Genomic DNA, 16966 nt, shown 5'->3' on the forward strand with positions numbered 1-16966 from the left:
ATAGATCCAAACATCATCTCTTGAAATTGCATCAGGCATCTAGAAAGGTATCACTGCCACTAGAGAAGTAGTATTAATTAATAATAAAAAACAATATTGTTAAGTAAAAGACACACCCTGCCACATGCAAACACACAATCAACTATGTGTATATGTGTAAGCTTTATTTTAAATGTCCATCAAACTCTCTTTGTAATGTTCTCTAATAAGGAGGAATGCTTAGGTTGGTGCTAGCATAAAACTTCGTCACTCATTTTGGGTGAAAACTGAATTATGAAAACTACACATAATCTGTGAAATATACTAGAACATCTTCCTAGCTGCAGGAGGGAAAAGTATTTCAAAGACATTTTCACCTCAGGAGGGACTCGTGATTGGGGGGACATTCTCAACTGTGTTCTTCCAATGGTAAGTAATGAAGCAAATGTGGACTTATGTTCACAAATTACTGATCAAGAAGTTAAAGATGCTGTGTTTCAAATGGGAGTAACAAAGGCGCCCGGGCCTGATGGTTTTCCTGGTATTTTCTACCATTCTTATTGGAGAACAATCTGCAATGATGTTCAGGGGATTGCTGCCGATTTCTTGAGGGGAAATACCTCCCCTATTCCTTTAAACCTCACCCACATTGCCTTGATTCCTAAGATTCCCAACCCTGAGTCTGTTTCTCAGGCCTATTGGCTTATGTAATTTCTCTTATAAAATCTTGTCCAAAATCATGGCAAAGAGACTTCAACCCCACATGTCTAACATCATTTCCTCTAGCCAAAATGCATTTATACCAGGGAGACAAATACATGACAACCTCATTATTGCCCATGAGATTTTCCATTATCTGAAACTTAAAAGGTCAAAGAAGCATTTCAACTTGGGGGTGAAATTAGACATGAATAAAGCACACGACAAGGTGGAATGGGACTTCCTTGAAGCAGTGATGCTAGAAATGGGTTTTGCGGAATCTTGGGTCAATCTTATCATGAGTTGTGTGAGATCAGTTGAGCTCTCTGTGCTCATTAATGGGCAGCCAGGCCGCAAATTCAAACCATCCAAGGGTCTGAGGCAGGGAGATCCAATCTTGCCTTATCTCTTTTTGATTGTAAGTGATGTTCTTTCCTTATTGATACAAAGTGCTGTTTCAAATGAGCTCTTGCAGGGTATTAAGATGGGCAATAGGGCCCCCACTCTATCCCACCTCATGTTTGCGGATGATACATTGATTTTCCTAAAGGCCTCCACACAGAATTGCAGAAATTTGGTCATGCTCCTCAACGCCTATTGTTATGCATCCAGACATCAAGTGAATTTCTCCAAATCCACCCTTTTTTTCAGTCCCCATACTCCTATGCAATTGCGTGAGAGCTTGTGTAATATCTTTGGTATGCCCGAGGTTGAGGATCCTAGAAACTACCTTGGCTTGCCAACCGTTTTGGGGAGAGCCAAGAAAAATACTTTATCCTACATAAAAGAGCGGATTCTTTGCAAAGTTGATGGGTGGAAGCAACAACTCCTCTCACAAGCGGGTTGAGAAGTCTTAATAAAAGCTGTGGCACAGGCTGTCCCTGCTAAAATATGAAAATTATGAGAGAATATTTGTTTGTGGGAATTTTCTGTGTATTCTTCTCCTTGTAGGAGGTCATATTTATAATACAACGAAACCTGAATGGGTAAGTAAATAATAAATTCCTAAATCTATTTACAGTAGGAAATCAGGAATTAAAGTAAATCAATTACAATTATAATATGAATTCTTGGTGTGTAAGGAAAGTAAGTCAATATCCACAAGTCACGCCAACACTCCCCCTCACGTTGGTGCATAGATGTCGCCAATGCCCAACTGATCCAGTGAATTGTGGAATGCTTTACTGGAAATCGCCTTTGTCAAAATATCCGCCAATTGATCCTCGGATTTCACAAAAGGAAACTGAAACACTTTAGCCTCAAGCTTCTGTTTGATGAAGTGTCGATCTACCTCAACATGTTTAGTACGATCATGCTAAACCGGATTCTGTGCAATGGCTATAGCAGCCTTGTTGTCACAAAAGAGATTCATTGTGGATGTAGGTTTATACCTGAGTTCAATAAGCAACTTTCTTAACCAAAGAAGTTCACAAATCCCTTTAGTCATGCCTCTGAACTCGGCTTCTGCACTGGATAAAGCTACTACATTTTGTTTCTTGCTCCTCCATGTCACCAAATTACCTCCCACGAATGTGAAGTAACCCGATGTGGATTTTCTATCTGTTACATTACCTGCCCAATCTGCATCTGAATAACCATCAATATTTAGATGACCATGCTTTGAGAACATAAGTCCTTTTCCAGGTGCAGACTTCAAATATCTAAGTATCCGAAGAACTGCATTCATGTGGTCTTCACTTGGAGAGTGCATAAATTGACTGACAACGCTCACCGCATAAGCAATGTCTGGTCGAGTATGTGACAAATAGATCAATCTTCCCACTAACCTTTGGTATCTTTCTTTGTTAGTTGGAACTTGATCCGGATATTCTCCAAGATGATGATTCTGAACAATAGGAGTGTCCGCAGGTTTACAATCTAGCATTCCTGTGTCTGTCAACAAGTCTAAGACATATTTCCTTTGAGAGAGAAATATGCCTTGCTGCGATCGAGCCACCTCAATTCCCAAGAAATACTTGAGTCCACCTAGATCCTTCATCTCAAACTCCGTAGCCAGATAGTCTTGTAGCTGTGATATTTCCTGTTTATCATTCCCAGCAATAATCATATCATCAACATAGATTATTAATGCTGTTACCTTCCCTTTTTGATGTTTCAAGAACAGAGTATGATCTGAGTTGCACTGTTTGAAACCATTGTTCTTCATTGCTATGGTGAACCGTCCAAACCATGCACGTGGTGACTGTTTCAATCCATACAATGCTTTTCGTAACCTGCAAACTGTTCCAGTCTGAGTAGTATTATATCCAGGAGGAATATCCATGTACACCTCCTCTGTGAGTTCACCATGTAGAAAAGCATTCTTTACATCAAACTGGTGTAGTGGCCAATCCAAATTAGCTGCAAGGGACAATAAGACTCTGACGGTGTTTAACTTTGCAACTGGTGCAAAAGTTTCTTCATAGTCTATACCATAGTTCTGTGTGTACCCTTTTGCCACAAGTCTTGCCTTGTATCGCTCGATAGATCCATCTGCATTGTGTTTTATAGTAAACACCCATCTACATCCGATAGTCTTTTTTCCTCGTGGTATAGTCTCTAATGTCCAAGTCTGATTTTTCTCAAGAGCTTTCATCTCCTCTTTTATAGCTTGGACCCACTTAGGATCTTTCAATGCTTCAGAGACCTTGGTTGGAATATGGATAGCAGACAACTGATGCACAAAAGCCTTGAGTGGTTCAGACAGCTTCTCAGTGGATACATGATTTGCAATTGGATACTTGGATGTCTTGCCAATATCCGGTGAATAACGGTTTGGTGGCTTCCCACGATTTTGCCTGAAAGGTAATTGATATCCAATAGTTTTATCATCTAAATGCACAAGTCTAGTAGGAGTAGTTACCTCAAGGATATTCTCAGGAGATTGGTCTGTTGGTACTGTTGAGTTAGAAGGGGGGTCTTCATCTTGTTGTTCTGTATTGTCTGTAGGTGTGGGACTCGGATCAGAAATATCTTCGCATGGATCAAGTGGGTCAGGCAATTGATCGCTATGAATGGGCGATTGGTCACTTTTCAACAGAGAGTAATCTCGTGCCCCAGACTCGGGATGATCAATCATTTCTGTACATGGAAGAATTTCTTTGTTTGCCATGTTGCTCCAATTCTGTTCTTCACTTCGTATCTCCCCCTGAAGCGCAGAATTGGATGATGGGTCATGAAAGAACAGCTCAGATTCCAGAAAAGTCACATCCAAAGTGACATAGGTTCGTTGGGTAGGAGGGTGATAACAGCGGTAACCTTTCTGATGAGTGGCATAACCCACAAAAACACAACGAAGCGCAAGGATCAAGTTTGCTACGTTGATTTTTGTGGAGATGAACGAAAGCCACGCATCCAAAGATTCGGGGTGTGAGTACCAAAACAGAGGGTAGAGGTCTGTGTTGCGCAAGCACCTGTAAAGGAGTTTTAAAGGTCAATACACCAGAAGGCATGCGGTTGATCAGGTGAACTGCAGTGACAATAGCATCATCTCAGTGATGGCGAGGAACATGAGCGCCAATCAGAAGTGCTCGGGCGGTTTCAAGAAGATGTCGGTTCTTTCGTTCAGCAACACCATTTTGTTGCGGTGTCTGAGGACAAGTCGTCTCATGGATAATTCCATGTTGTTGGAAGTAAGTCTGAAAGTCATGATTGACAAATTCTCCACCATTGTCGGAGCGAAGAATCTGGATTTGAGCATTAAATTGAGTTTTCATCTGTTTATGGAAGGACTGAAAACGGAAAAACACCTCGTTTTTATTCTTCAGCAAATAAAGCCATGTCATCCGTGTACAATCATCGATGAATGTGACAAACCATCGAACACCAGAAGGAGCAGTGATAGGCGAAGGTCCCCAGACATCAGAGTGAATTAATGTAAATGGAGTAGTACACTTGTTCGTACTCAACGGGTAGGGCACACGGTGACTCTTGGCCAAAATACAAGTATCACATGTGAAGTCGGAGTCTTTGAAACCTGAGAATAAATCTGGTATAAGATGCTTCATATAACTAAAAGATGGATGTCCCAATCGACGATGCCACAACCAAATTTGCTTTTGTTTGCTATCAAAGGAATGTGTCACACTGTTAGCCACGTCGGGACTGAAGTCATCGACATAATATAGCCCCCCTCTCTTAGTACCACGACCAAGAATCTCCTTAGTGTGAATATCCTGAAGCAAACAAAAACTCGGGTAAATGAGTACACAACAATTCAGTTGTTCAGTAAGCTGACTAACTGACAACAATTTAGTGGATAAAGATGGAACAAGTAAAGTATTAGACAGTGTGAGAGAGGATGAGAGTGCAACAGTGCCAGCCCCTGTCACAGGATAAGTAACACCATTGGCATTTGCAATACAGGTTCGTCGAGGTTGTGTAGTATTCAGAAAATCATCAGGATCAAACGTCATATGATCAGTTGCACCAGAATCAATTATCGAGCTCTTGGAATCAATCTTATCGGAAGTATGGAATCCATAACCAGTACCATTACTGGTCATATTGCATTGTCCTCGATCTGTAAGAGTAGCCCACCAATCGGGGTAGCCATGCGATGTAAAACAAGTCTCACAAGTGTGTCTCGGATCACCACAATATGCGCAATTTGGTCCATGTGTCGGGGTCGTTAGTCTAGAAGTCATAAGCTGTGCAGCGGAAGAAGCATAGGATACAGGTTGAGTAGGAATTTGGATCGGAATCTGAGCATGAGTCGGGGCCGGAGTCGGAGTCGAAATCGAAATCGGGGTCTGAATCATAGACAAATTCGAGGTTGGGGTCATCATCGGAGTAGGGGTCGTGGTCGTCTTCGGAGTCGGGGTCAGGGTCGTCGTCGTCATAGTCGGGGTCGGGGTCGGGGTCGGGGTCGTCAAAAGAGGATCCTGATTCTGGATCGGGGTCTGAATCATAGACAAATTCGGGGTTGGGGTCATCATCGGAGTGCGGGTCGGGGTCGTCTTCGGAGTCGGGGTCGGGGTCGTCGTCGTCATAGTCGGGGTCGGGGTCGAGGTCGTCAAAAAAGGATCCTGATTCTGGATCGGGTTCGGGGTCAAAGTCTGCATCTGTAGGGGCGGAGCCATCTGGGCACTCAACTCAACGATGGTTGGTTGAGAATGAGAGAAGGAGTCGGTGGTGCTACCTCCATGAGGGTTGAAAAAATCATCAACCCTCATAGCGGCGGCGGAGTTTTGAAACTAGAGTCAGCAATTCCAAGATCGCCGCTCTGATACCATGCTAAAATATGAAAATTATGAGAGAATATTTGTTTGTGGGAATTTTCTGTGTATTCTTCTCCTTGTAGGAGGTCATATTTATAATACAACGAAACCTGAATGGGCAAGTAAATAATAAATTCCTAAATCTATTTACAGTAGGAAATCAGGAATTAAAGTAAATCAATTACAATTATAATATGAATTCTTGGTGTGTAAGGAAAGTAAGTCAATATCCACAAGTCACGCCAACAGTCCCTACTTATCCGATGAATATCTTCTTGTTCCCTCTCACTTTCTGCAAGGAGATTGATTCAATTCTTACAAGATTTTGGTGGGGTCAAACTGGTGACAGACGACGGGCGAACTGGATGAGTTGGGAATCTTTTGGTAATTCAAGAAGGGATGGCGGCTTGGGATTCAGAAATACTTATGAGTTCAACCTAGCCCTGATAGCAAAACAATGTTGGAGATTAGTGCATGATCCTGATTCTTTGTGGGCTCAAACTCTTAAAGCTCGATATTTTCCTAATACAACTTTTCTTGAAGCTAAAAAAGGGGGACGTGCCTCTTAGGCTTGGGCAAGCTTATTGCAAGGGAGAGATTTGATAAAGAACGAGGCTCTCTGGCAGGTTTCGAATGGCGGTTTTATTAAGATTTGGGAAGATAGATGGATCCCATCTACTCTTAATATGCGTCTCACTCCAAGAACTAATACTCTGGTGGATGCTAATCAGTGGGTACAACATATCATCAACCCCCAAACAAACAATTGGGACCTGAGGCTGATCCGACATTTAATCACTGACAATGAAGCACATGCTATTCAAAGGATTCGCCTTACTCCTTCTGGTAAAGGTGATCGCTTGGTCTAGCCTAAAACAAATACAGGGGATTATATAGTAAAATCTGTGTACCACACGCTTCATGAAAATTCTTGTAGAAGGCGACCTCGAAATCCTTCTTCTTCTTTGTCATGTGATAAATAGGTTTGGAAGCTAGTTTGGAATTTAATTGCTCCCCCAAAAATCAAAAAATTTCTTTGGCCAGCCTTGAGGAACTGTCTTGCTACTAAGGCTAATCTCTTCCGAAGGAAAATTGGGAATTCTCCATGGTGCCCCATATGTGGTGACGAAAGCGAATCTGTTGAACATATGCTGCTTCTTTGTCACTGGGTAGTGCCTATCTGGTTTGCCAGCTATCTTAATTCGCGGATTGACAAAAGAACTATCACCACATTTGATAAATGGCTTTTATCTCTCTCCTTGAGTTTGAAGGGAAATTCGGGTGACAAGGACAACATCATGACTAGTATTGGTTACATTTGCTGGTACATTTGGAAAATGCGATGCAAGACGACTATCGAATCTCACCCACTATCACCAATGGTGGTAATATGTGAATCTATTGCTGCTTGTAGGAGCTACCTTAATGCTCAAACCTCGAAGAATGCAACTCGCAGACCCCCTGTACTTGTGGCCCAAACCCCCCAATTTTGGTCCCCTCCTACTAATGGTGTAGTAAAAATTAATGTGGATGCTTCTTGGAAACCGGAGCTCCATAAGGCAAGTATTGGAGTGATATTACGTGGTTCTAGTGGAGCTTTTGCTGCTGGCCTTGCTTGCTCTTTTGCTCTGTCGAATCAGACTGTACCATCGAAGCTGAGAGTCTGGCTATCTTGGAAAGATGTAATTTTGCTACCCAACAAGGGCACACTAGAGTAGTCATTGTATCTGATTCCAAAGAGGCCATATCATGCCTTAATCGTTCAATCCCACGAGGTAGGTGGCAGCTCTATCCAATCCTTCGTAGCATCAAGATCTCTTGCTCAACCTTTCGGGATTGTAACTGGTCATGGGTCCCTAGGACCACAAACTTGGCAGCCGATCACTTAGCCAAGTTAGCTATGTCGAGGATGAGCCTATCTATTTGGGTCAACCTACCCCCATCCTCTTTGATTGGAATCTTGGACAAAGATGGTCTTTCTTTCCCCCTAATTCACAGCGCTTGAGGAATGCTAGATCAGATTTCGAAATCCTCTGCCCATCTATGGCACCGTCTGTTTCTTTTCTTTATCTGGCATTTCTACTTTAACTTGTATCTTGTTTGGTATTTGGCTGTGATGTATGCGTGCTTGTAGTCCCCTCTTAATTGGACTCCTGCTTCTGTATTTTGCATGCGCTATTTGCGCCTTGGTATTGATTTCCAGATTCCACCCAAAAAAAAAAAAAAAAAATCTTTCTAGCTGCAGCTAGAGTAGCTAGAGTAGCTACACATAATCTTTGTGACGGACTAAGAATTCAAGTGGAGCAAGGCAAAGAGAGTTGTATGCTAGTACCTTTCTTGACAACTGAGTAAGCTTCCTTGCAGCAGCAACCTGTACCAAATCAGAAAAATTTAATAGAAATTTTTAACAGAATCTAATGGAGGGAATAAATTGATGTGTGAGGTGATTATGTCACAAAAAAACATAAACGACCAATGGTGATAATTTCTCAAACCTCAGGGACCATTTGTGATAAAAACCATTTTTTAAAAAGCAACATCAATCCCAAACTGGCCCTAATTAGTTTGGTTTAGAAAGTCAAGAAAGAATCGTAACCATGATACAACTTACAAGGAGAATTTTGTGAAGATTTATTGAAACCAAAAAAGGGACTAGGACTCCCTTTGTAAGTCCTCAAAAAGACCTTGCTATGCCATGGCCCTAGAATGAGGTAGCCTCCCCTCTCCTTAAATTTTTTGTAACAAAAAAAAAAAGAAAAAAAAAAGAAAAAAGAATTGATTGAAAACTAATTATCTGTTGTAAAGTATAAAGTAGTGGAGCCCACTTACTATTTGTTTGTAGACTTTGGTGCATGAGTTTATTCACGGGTGAATAGTGAATAGTGAAGATGATTGGATAGAAACATCACGGGTGCCATTTATCATGCCTATAAATAGGCAATCCTCCTGCCTGCAAAGAAAAAAAGAAAAACGGAAAGAAACAAAGAAAAGGAAAGAGAGAAGAGAGGAAAGAGAGAAGAGGAAACAAAGAAGAGGAAAAAGAGAAAAGAGGAAAGAGAGAAAAGGAAAGAGACAAGAGGAAGAGAAGGAAGAAAGAGGAAAGAGAGAGCAGAGAGAAATTCTGCTAGAGAGAAAATTCAGTGAGCCACACATGTTGTAAACACTAAAGTTGTAGCCATATTATTTTATATAGTGAAAAGTTACTGCTGCTGCTCTCCGAGGACGTAGGCATAGCCGAACCTCGTTAAATGTTGTGTCTCATCTACTTTACGTGCAGCTCAATATTCGTACATATTCCAGGTTATTTTTATAACACGTTATCAGCACGATAGTCTCTCCTTTTATTTCTGAAATTTTTCCAACTCAACACTATGTGGTTACTTCTCTGTCTCCTCTCTGTCATATGTCTACTCTTACTTTACTACTACAACGACATGCAAACTTTCTTTTTTGTGTTCTCATAATTTCTATGTTGTTTAATCCATGCTTGTTTAATTTACTTCTTTGTAACGTAATTTGTAATTTCTATGTTGTTTAATCTGTCCTGTTATTTTATGGTGGTGTAATTTTTACCCATCGCGTTGTAACACAAATTATTGTAATAAAATGATGGTGTGATCTTAAAACCCATACGGCAATATTTAAAGGGTGGTGCGGGTTTATCGTCCACGCCTTTGCTTTTATGTATGGAGCAGAATTAGTGCCCATACAAGCACGTTCGCAAATTATTACTTTACTGTACATTATTTACTGTATGGTGTAGTTTTATTACCCATACAACAGTATCTATTTAAAAAGGGTGGTGCGGGTTTATCGTCCACGCCTTTACTTTTATTTAAATGTATGAAGCAGAATTAGTGCCCATACAAGCACGTTTACTTTACCGCACATTTAATTTTATTTAAGGTATGGTGCGGGATTAACGTCCATACAGCAAGCAATTTAATTTATGAATTTATTTTACCGCACATTTACATTTATTTAAAGTATGGTGCGGGTTTATCGTCCATACCAGTAATTTATTTATCAGCAATTTATTTTATGGATTAATTGTGCTGTATGATGAGTTTTTACAGTATGCAGATCAGGACCAGAAGTTCTTTGATCCTCATCATACAATTACATCAGGACTTGAAGATCCTTGATGATGATATTAATATGAGAGCTGGCAGTCTCTCCGGTACTGTATTTGTAAACATGTGATTGGACTTAAGGGTCCTTGATTCCTGACATGTAAATAAGGACCTAGAGTTCCTTAATGATGTAACAGTACCGTATTGGTTCATAGTGCCGTACACATGGATGATAACTGTACTGGCAGATGTACTGTACACATGAATAGATACGTATTCATGACTTGATGAATAGTACTATTCACATGAATAGTGACGTATGCATAAATATTAACCATTTTGGGTAAACCGTCACTATATACAAAAGGGAACCTGCAGTTCCTTAAACTCATGGATGAGCAATTAAATGAGATGCCAGAAGTTCCTCAAAATATGGACAATTATGTAAGGGCTTGAAGTCCCGAAATATGTACAGAAAATTGTAAAAATGTCCATACCATGAGAATATGTGGCTTTGGCCTGAAGTTCAAAATTTAACAGTGTTGAGAACCTGAAGTTCCAACAATTAAATGGACAACCCTTGAGGTATTATTGCAAATTGTGGTATGCTACATATTTCTTTGGCATAAGAAGATGATGAATTTAATAAAGTTCGATTTTGTTATAATCGACACCTCAAGGAAGAAATATATTTTGTGAATTCCGGTTGTTAAGAATACACCGCGAAATGGATAATATTAATATAAACCTCAAATAATGAATTGAGGCTCCCCACATATTTTGTTATATCTGGCCCGGAAGCCCATGGATCCAAATATATGAGAGATCCTGAACTTGAAGTTGTGGGTATATAGTAGTTAATGCTCTTTACTACTATATTGCGATATTATCGTGGCTTTTACTCAATTCATATTTCATGTCCATTTGAAAAGGGCAAATAAATTTTGAGTTTGTGTTTAGCCCAGGCCAAAAATTCCATACGTTAAAATATGAAATTTGGGAGAGACAATGTGGTTATTTAAACCTATAAGGCACAAGGTTCCAAACCGTCATTTTGAAAAGACGTAAAAACCACAGGTGTAAGTTTAAGAATGTGCGCAATTATTATAATAGGAAAGGAGCATATAACAGATAGATTTTTTCCACCTGCAATGAAGGTGCAGGCCCTGTAAAATCTATAAAATTACATTATGTTCTGGAAGCCTCTGAAGGAAGAGGACGGCGCCTCTTAAGCTTAGCCATGAGCTTCTCGTGGTCTCCCAAAATTCTTTCATTGGAGACCTGCAGCATGTCTAGCCTTCTCAGTGTATCAACAGAGTACGAACTCACCAGTTTCAACAAGGAATTATTCTCTCCTTTAAGTTTCTCAACCTCCTGTTGAGACTCATGAATCATTCTTTGAATAGACGAATTTTCAGTTGTTAGCCTCTGAACCTCGTTTGCTCTAGCACGCAAACGATCAGCCATGTTAGAAACAGAAGCAGCACTCTGAATGCTAAAAGCCATTGAGTTATCAATAGCCTCTTCCTCAGACCTCCCTGCTAACAGCATTTCATCCATTGGAGTAATGAAATTCCTAGCTACTATGACAGCAGTAGCATCATTCATCATCACAGAATCATTAACTGTGAGATGACGATTTTGGGATACAAAGGATGGACGCCAAACTTTGGCGTCACTGGTTGTTGTGGGAGCATCATTTAAATTGAAATAATTTGGGCAGGAAGAAGAGGAAGCCATTTTTAAGAAGGTTTCGAAGAAAGCCTTAGGAAAACTAAAGTTTCAGAAAATGAAGGAAGTTAAGTTGAAACGCAATTGCTCCAATCAAGTTTTGCAAAGGCAATATCTATAGACGAAAATATGGCAATATCTTCAGGATTCCAATACCTTCTCGAATCCCCATATTATCTTTTTCTTTCCCAGAGTCCAAAACTTCACGTGGCCTCTAATAATGCCTGTCGGCACTTTCGACGTTTTCAAGTATTATTTTCGTCAAAGCCGATCTTGCTTTACGGATTTCACGGAGCTACTTTTTCAAAAGTATCCCGAGAATCTCGCAATTTTCCTATGGTTAATTTGAAATTCACCGGTTCTACCTATTCATTGTATTTGTGTATAAATGTGTTACTAACGAAATTTTCTTTGCAGAAGACATCTAGTTTACTCCATACCTAGTGATGCGATATCTACTTATTTTTCTTATCAGTGAGCACTCAATATGCCCGAGAAGCAAGACTATCTCTGATCATCCATTCAGGAAGCAAGACTATCCCTGATCATGTTTCCGCTACATTAGGAAACTGTGAAGGCGATCTTATGCTCTAATCTCCGGAAGTCCTTCTAGACTAGGAGAAATGAGAGCTTATTGTCTGCTCCCACCAGCTTCCTTCCTTGATTGCTTACCTTCTCTTGCAATCAATATCACATTATTTTTGCATTTTTTCTCTTTTTATAACTCTCTGTTCATAAGAGATTTTATTTCTTTAGAATGAACATCTGAAGAATGAATCCATGAAGTAATCCTAACTATGAGGGTTATTTGTTTTGACAGAGGCAAAAGAGTTATGATTTTTGCTCTTGCAGGATATAACTAGATCATCAAGCGCTACATTATATTTACTGGGCCGATATGAGCTTGAATGATATTTGAGAAAAGTTTCTCCCACCTAAGGATGTAAGCAATACTTGTGTTGTTTTATGCTTATATACTTATTTGATATTTTATCTTGAAAGGTAACCAAATGGGAAGATAAGTCCGTTCCAAAAGAATGGCTTGTATGTATCCATGAATTATTAATGCAAATTTTACAGATTGTAAGTTGGATACATTGATAATACACTGCACAGATTAAAGTCCCATAAGAACAGAATATGGGTATAGCAGTGATCAATATGATGCACGCCTGTCGCGTAGCAAATGATGTGGATTGAAGTCTCGAAATGACAATCCGAAAGGACAATCCTTTGACATGTCAATATTGATATTATGCACACCTAATGCGTAGCAAATTATATGGGTTAAAGTCCCATAATATGGGTTAAGGTCCCATAAATTAATTGACATGTATGTATTAATATGTGGCATGCCTGCAGCATGACAGATATATGGGTTCTAAATGTTCCAACTCCCTAAATGGAGATTATCCACGCCCTACTATAAAATAACACTCCATTGGAGGTTATAATCCACATTCTCACATAATAAAAGCCCCCTGCAGTGGCTTGGGTACCCAAAAGCAAAGAAATGCTTATAATTGATGTATGCGCATGCAAATGAGAATGGTGGGATCATAAATTGATGAATGACAAATTTTGATTTTGGAGTAGCTACTCAAATCATTAATGGGCTGTGTTGATTGGAACCACGTTCAATTATTAAATGTCGACAATATCATTGGCCAAAATGGAATGAGGTAATTCCATTATAGATAAGAATGAACGTGAAGGAACAACCCACAGTACGAACCCCAAAATTTGTTAATACTGAATGTTATACTTGGGTGTTCGGAATAAAAAGGAATATACCTACTTTGTATGACACAATGTTTCTGGCAGAAACAAGGAATGTTGGGTTTTCTCCATATTTATAGATTCAATTGTGCCCCTTTATTGCACATTTACGGAGACCAACATGTTATCTTTAAGGGTTATTAAATGCACAGAGCATATCACCTGAAGTAATTCCCTAAAGATGTATAAATAGCTGGGTTAAAGCTATATAATGTGTCATAAAGTTTAATCCCTTTAAACAAAATCCTTGAAAGGATTGAAATTGCATGAAGCAAGTCCCTGAATGACATGTGCCTGAAGCACAAAATTTGAACTCAATATTAATGTACATAAATTACATCAGTGAGTATATTGATTATAATGTGTTTGCAACACATTAAAGCTTCTCAAGAGTTCAAGAAATATTTGTCTCGACTTAAGGATCGAGCATTATGCCAATGAGATTCTTGCTTATACTAAGAAAGTATTGAAGCATTTTTATGAGGATTATCCGTTGGACACTTTAATGATTTTCCGGAAGTATATTCGACCGGACATCATATTTTCCAGATAGGGCTCAACTCCATCACCATCATTTTGGAATGATGTGAGGTATATTTGATGCTATCTTCGCATAACACCTTGTACGGGCATATTCTTTCATGTGAACCTACAAATAGCCCAAGTTTCGTTAGAAACGCGGACTCTGAAAATTTCTATGATTTACATAGAGATAGCTCACTGGAAATATATTTACTTACTCAACTACGAGAATTGTTAATGGCTACATCCTCTACTCACTCCGAAAGATTCTCACTCCAAAAGATAGTCATGAAGACATCAGGGGGAGATATTAATCAGGGGGAGCATCCAGAAGTATGCTATACAGATTGTTGTACTCTTCTTTCTTCCTTCCATCAGTTCTCTACCTTACTAGGTTTTCTCCAAGCAAGATTTTAATGAGGCAACCAATCTAGGGACATGTGGTCTCCAAGGGGAAGTGTTGTAAAGTATAAAGTAGTGGAGCCCACTTACTATTTGTTTGTAGACTTTGGTGCATGAGTTTATTCACGGGTGAATAGTGAATAGTGAAGATGATTGGATAGAAACATCACGGGTGCCATTTATCATGCCTATAAATAGGCAATCCTCCTGCCTGCAAAGAAAAAAAGAAAAACGGAAAGAAACAAAGAAGAGGAAAGAGAGAAGAGAGGAAAGAGAGAAGAGGAAACAAAGAAGAGGAAAAAGAGAAAAGAGGAAAGAGAGAAAAGGAAAGAGACAAGAGGAAGAGAAGGAAGAAAGAGGAAAGAGAGAGCAGAGAGAAATTCTCCTAGAGAGAAAATTCAGTGAGCCACACATGTTGTAAACACTAAAGTTGTAGCCATATTATTTTATATAGTAAAAAGTTACTGCTGCTGCTCTCCGAGGACGTAGGCATAGCCGAACCTCGTTAAATGCTGTGTCTCATCTACTTTACGTGCATACATATTCCAGGTTATTTTTATAACATTATCAGCATTTACCTTGTATAAGGAAAGGAGCTTATTTACTTTGATTTGCATTACTGTCTTTTCTTTCATGTTCTATATGTAATTTACTTTATGTTGATTTTTTTGGAGATTCTTTCCTTCAAATAATTTCCTTGGACATAAGTTCTTGTCTTTTACTGACTACTACGTAATTGTATACTTCTTGTACAGAGATCGACACAGAAAATCATTTCACCCCAATCGTTATGTCTTGATTCAAGGCAATAAATATTAATACCACGCACTCCTATTTCTCTTCTTCCATCCGAATTGTTCAGAATTTTTTTTTTTTGGGGCAAAGACTGGTGGTGGTGGTCATTTCCAGTAGTGAGGGTGGTGGTCTTAAGGCAAAGGTTATGGTTGGATTGGTTCATATTATGAGAAGAAGAAAAAACTGTCTTACAAAAATCACGGTGGAAGCATGGATTTGTACAAATTATTATATATACTAAAGCTCAATCCACCCTACACTGTTCTTAAGCACAGTACAATGACGGGAATGCCCCTCTTTTTTAATGTTGTTTTCAGTTTTGTTTTCTCTAGTCAGCACAGTGAATTGCCGAAAATGCCCTCCACTAAACCTTTTCTACTCTTCCCTTTTTGCCCCTCCTCCTTTTCTGCTCTTCCCTTATTTAATTTGTTTCATTCACTTTGTTATGTTTCTATTTTGAAAGATAACAAGCAACATATAAAATATGTTATTAGTCTTTATTTTGTAACTTAAACTTGCTACATATTTTTATAACTTTATATATATTTCAGATGGTTTTAAAACCCGCAGCATCGCGCGGGCACCTTTGCTAGTCTATTCTAGACTTCATTAAAATTCATAACTTTTTTATTTCCTTAATGACAATGACTTTGTGAATGACGTTATAGTAAGGTCTAAATCTGATACCACATAAACTAGAGAAATTTTATACAATGGTAGTGTAAAACCACTTTAGCTGGTGATACTTTCATTCAAAATTTACCATGTGTAAAGCTTTTTGACAACTGAATTTAGTATTCATTCTTACCCTTAAAAATAAATTTAAAAATTTAGAAATTAAAAAGAAGGAAAAAAAAAACCCAAAAACCATCTTCTTCATCGACGGCGATGAAGCCACCTACCATGAATATCTATCTCTCTATCTATGAATATGATGACAGCCCCTGGCAAATGAATTCTTCCAGTTTCACAATCGAGAGAAAAACTTTGATTTTTCTCTTGATATATGTTGAAAGCTTGGATTCCTCAAAGACCATAAACTCACTCCCAAGAAAGTTTCAATCTAAATTCCTTGAACCCTACCCGTAATAAAGAGGAGAGGGGAAAAGGGAGGGGAAGCGAGAAGACACAAAGACACATGAAAAGCCGACTTTCTAGTGACCTGTGTGTTGTGCCCACCCGTGTTCTAGCCCCATTTTTTTCTACCTGTGCCGTGTGTGCCTTCTGGGTTTGTATGTCGTGTTGTAGTGTTCGTGCTTCTACTATGTTCATGCCATTCCTATCTTCCTACATCTTCTGTATTTATGCCTCTACTGTGTTCCGCTTTGTACTTGGCCGTGTTCGTGCCTCTACTGTGTTTGTGCATATGTCGTATTTGTGCCTCTGCTGTGTTCCAATGTGTACTCTGTCGTGATCTGTTGAGTTTCTTCTGCAATCATGGGTGATAACTCCATTGTTGGTGCTGTTGCTACTACTTTTGCAAATATGTGTGATTCTCACAATATTTCAGGTACTGGCTCCAATACTTGGATAATTGACACTGGTGCTTATGATGCCAAATTTTTAGATGAGTTTTCTAGTAACACCCATGACCCATACATAACTAGTGCTTATGGCTTGCCCTCTCCACTTACTAGCGATGGCATAATCTTTCTCACTCTTACTCTGTCCTTGTCTCGTGCATTACTAGTTCCCAATATCCATTATAACTTGTTATCTGTTGGTTGATTACTTAATACACTTAATGGTTTTGCTACTTTCTATCCT

The sequence above is a fragment of the Prunus persica genome, chromosome G1 (genome assembly GCF_000346465.2).
Source record: "Prunus persica cultivar Lovell chromosome G1, Prunus_persica_NCBIv2, whole genome shotgun sequence".
In the NCBI taxonomy this organism is placed as follows: domain Eukaryota; kingdom Viridiplantae; phylum Streptophyta; class Magnoliopsida; order Rosales; family Rosaceae; genus Prunus; species Prunus persica.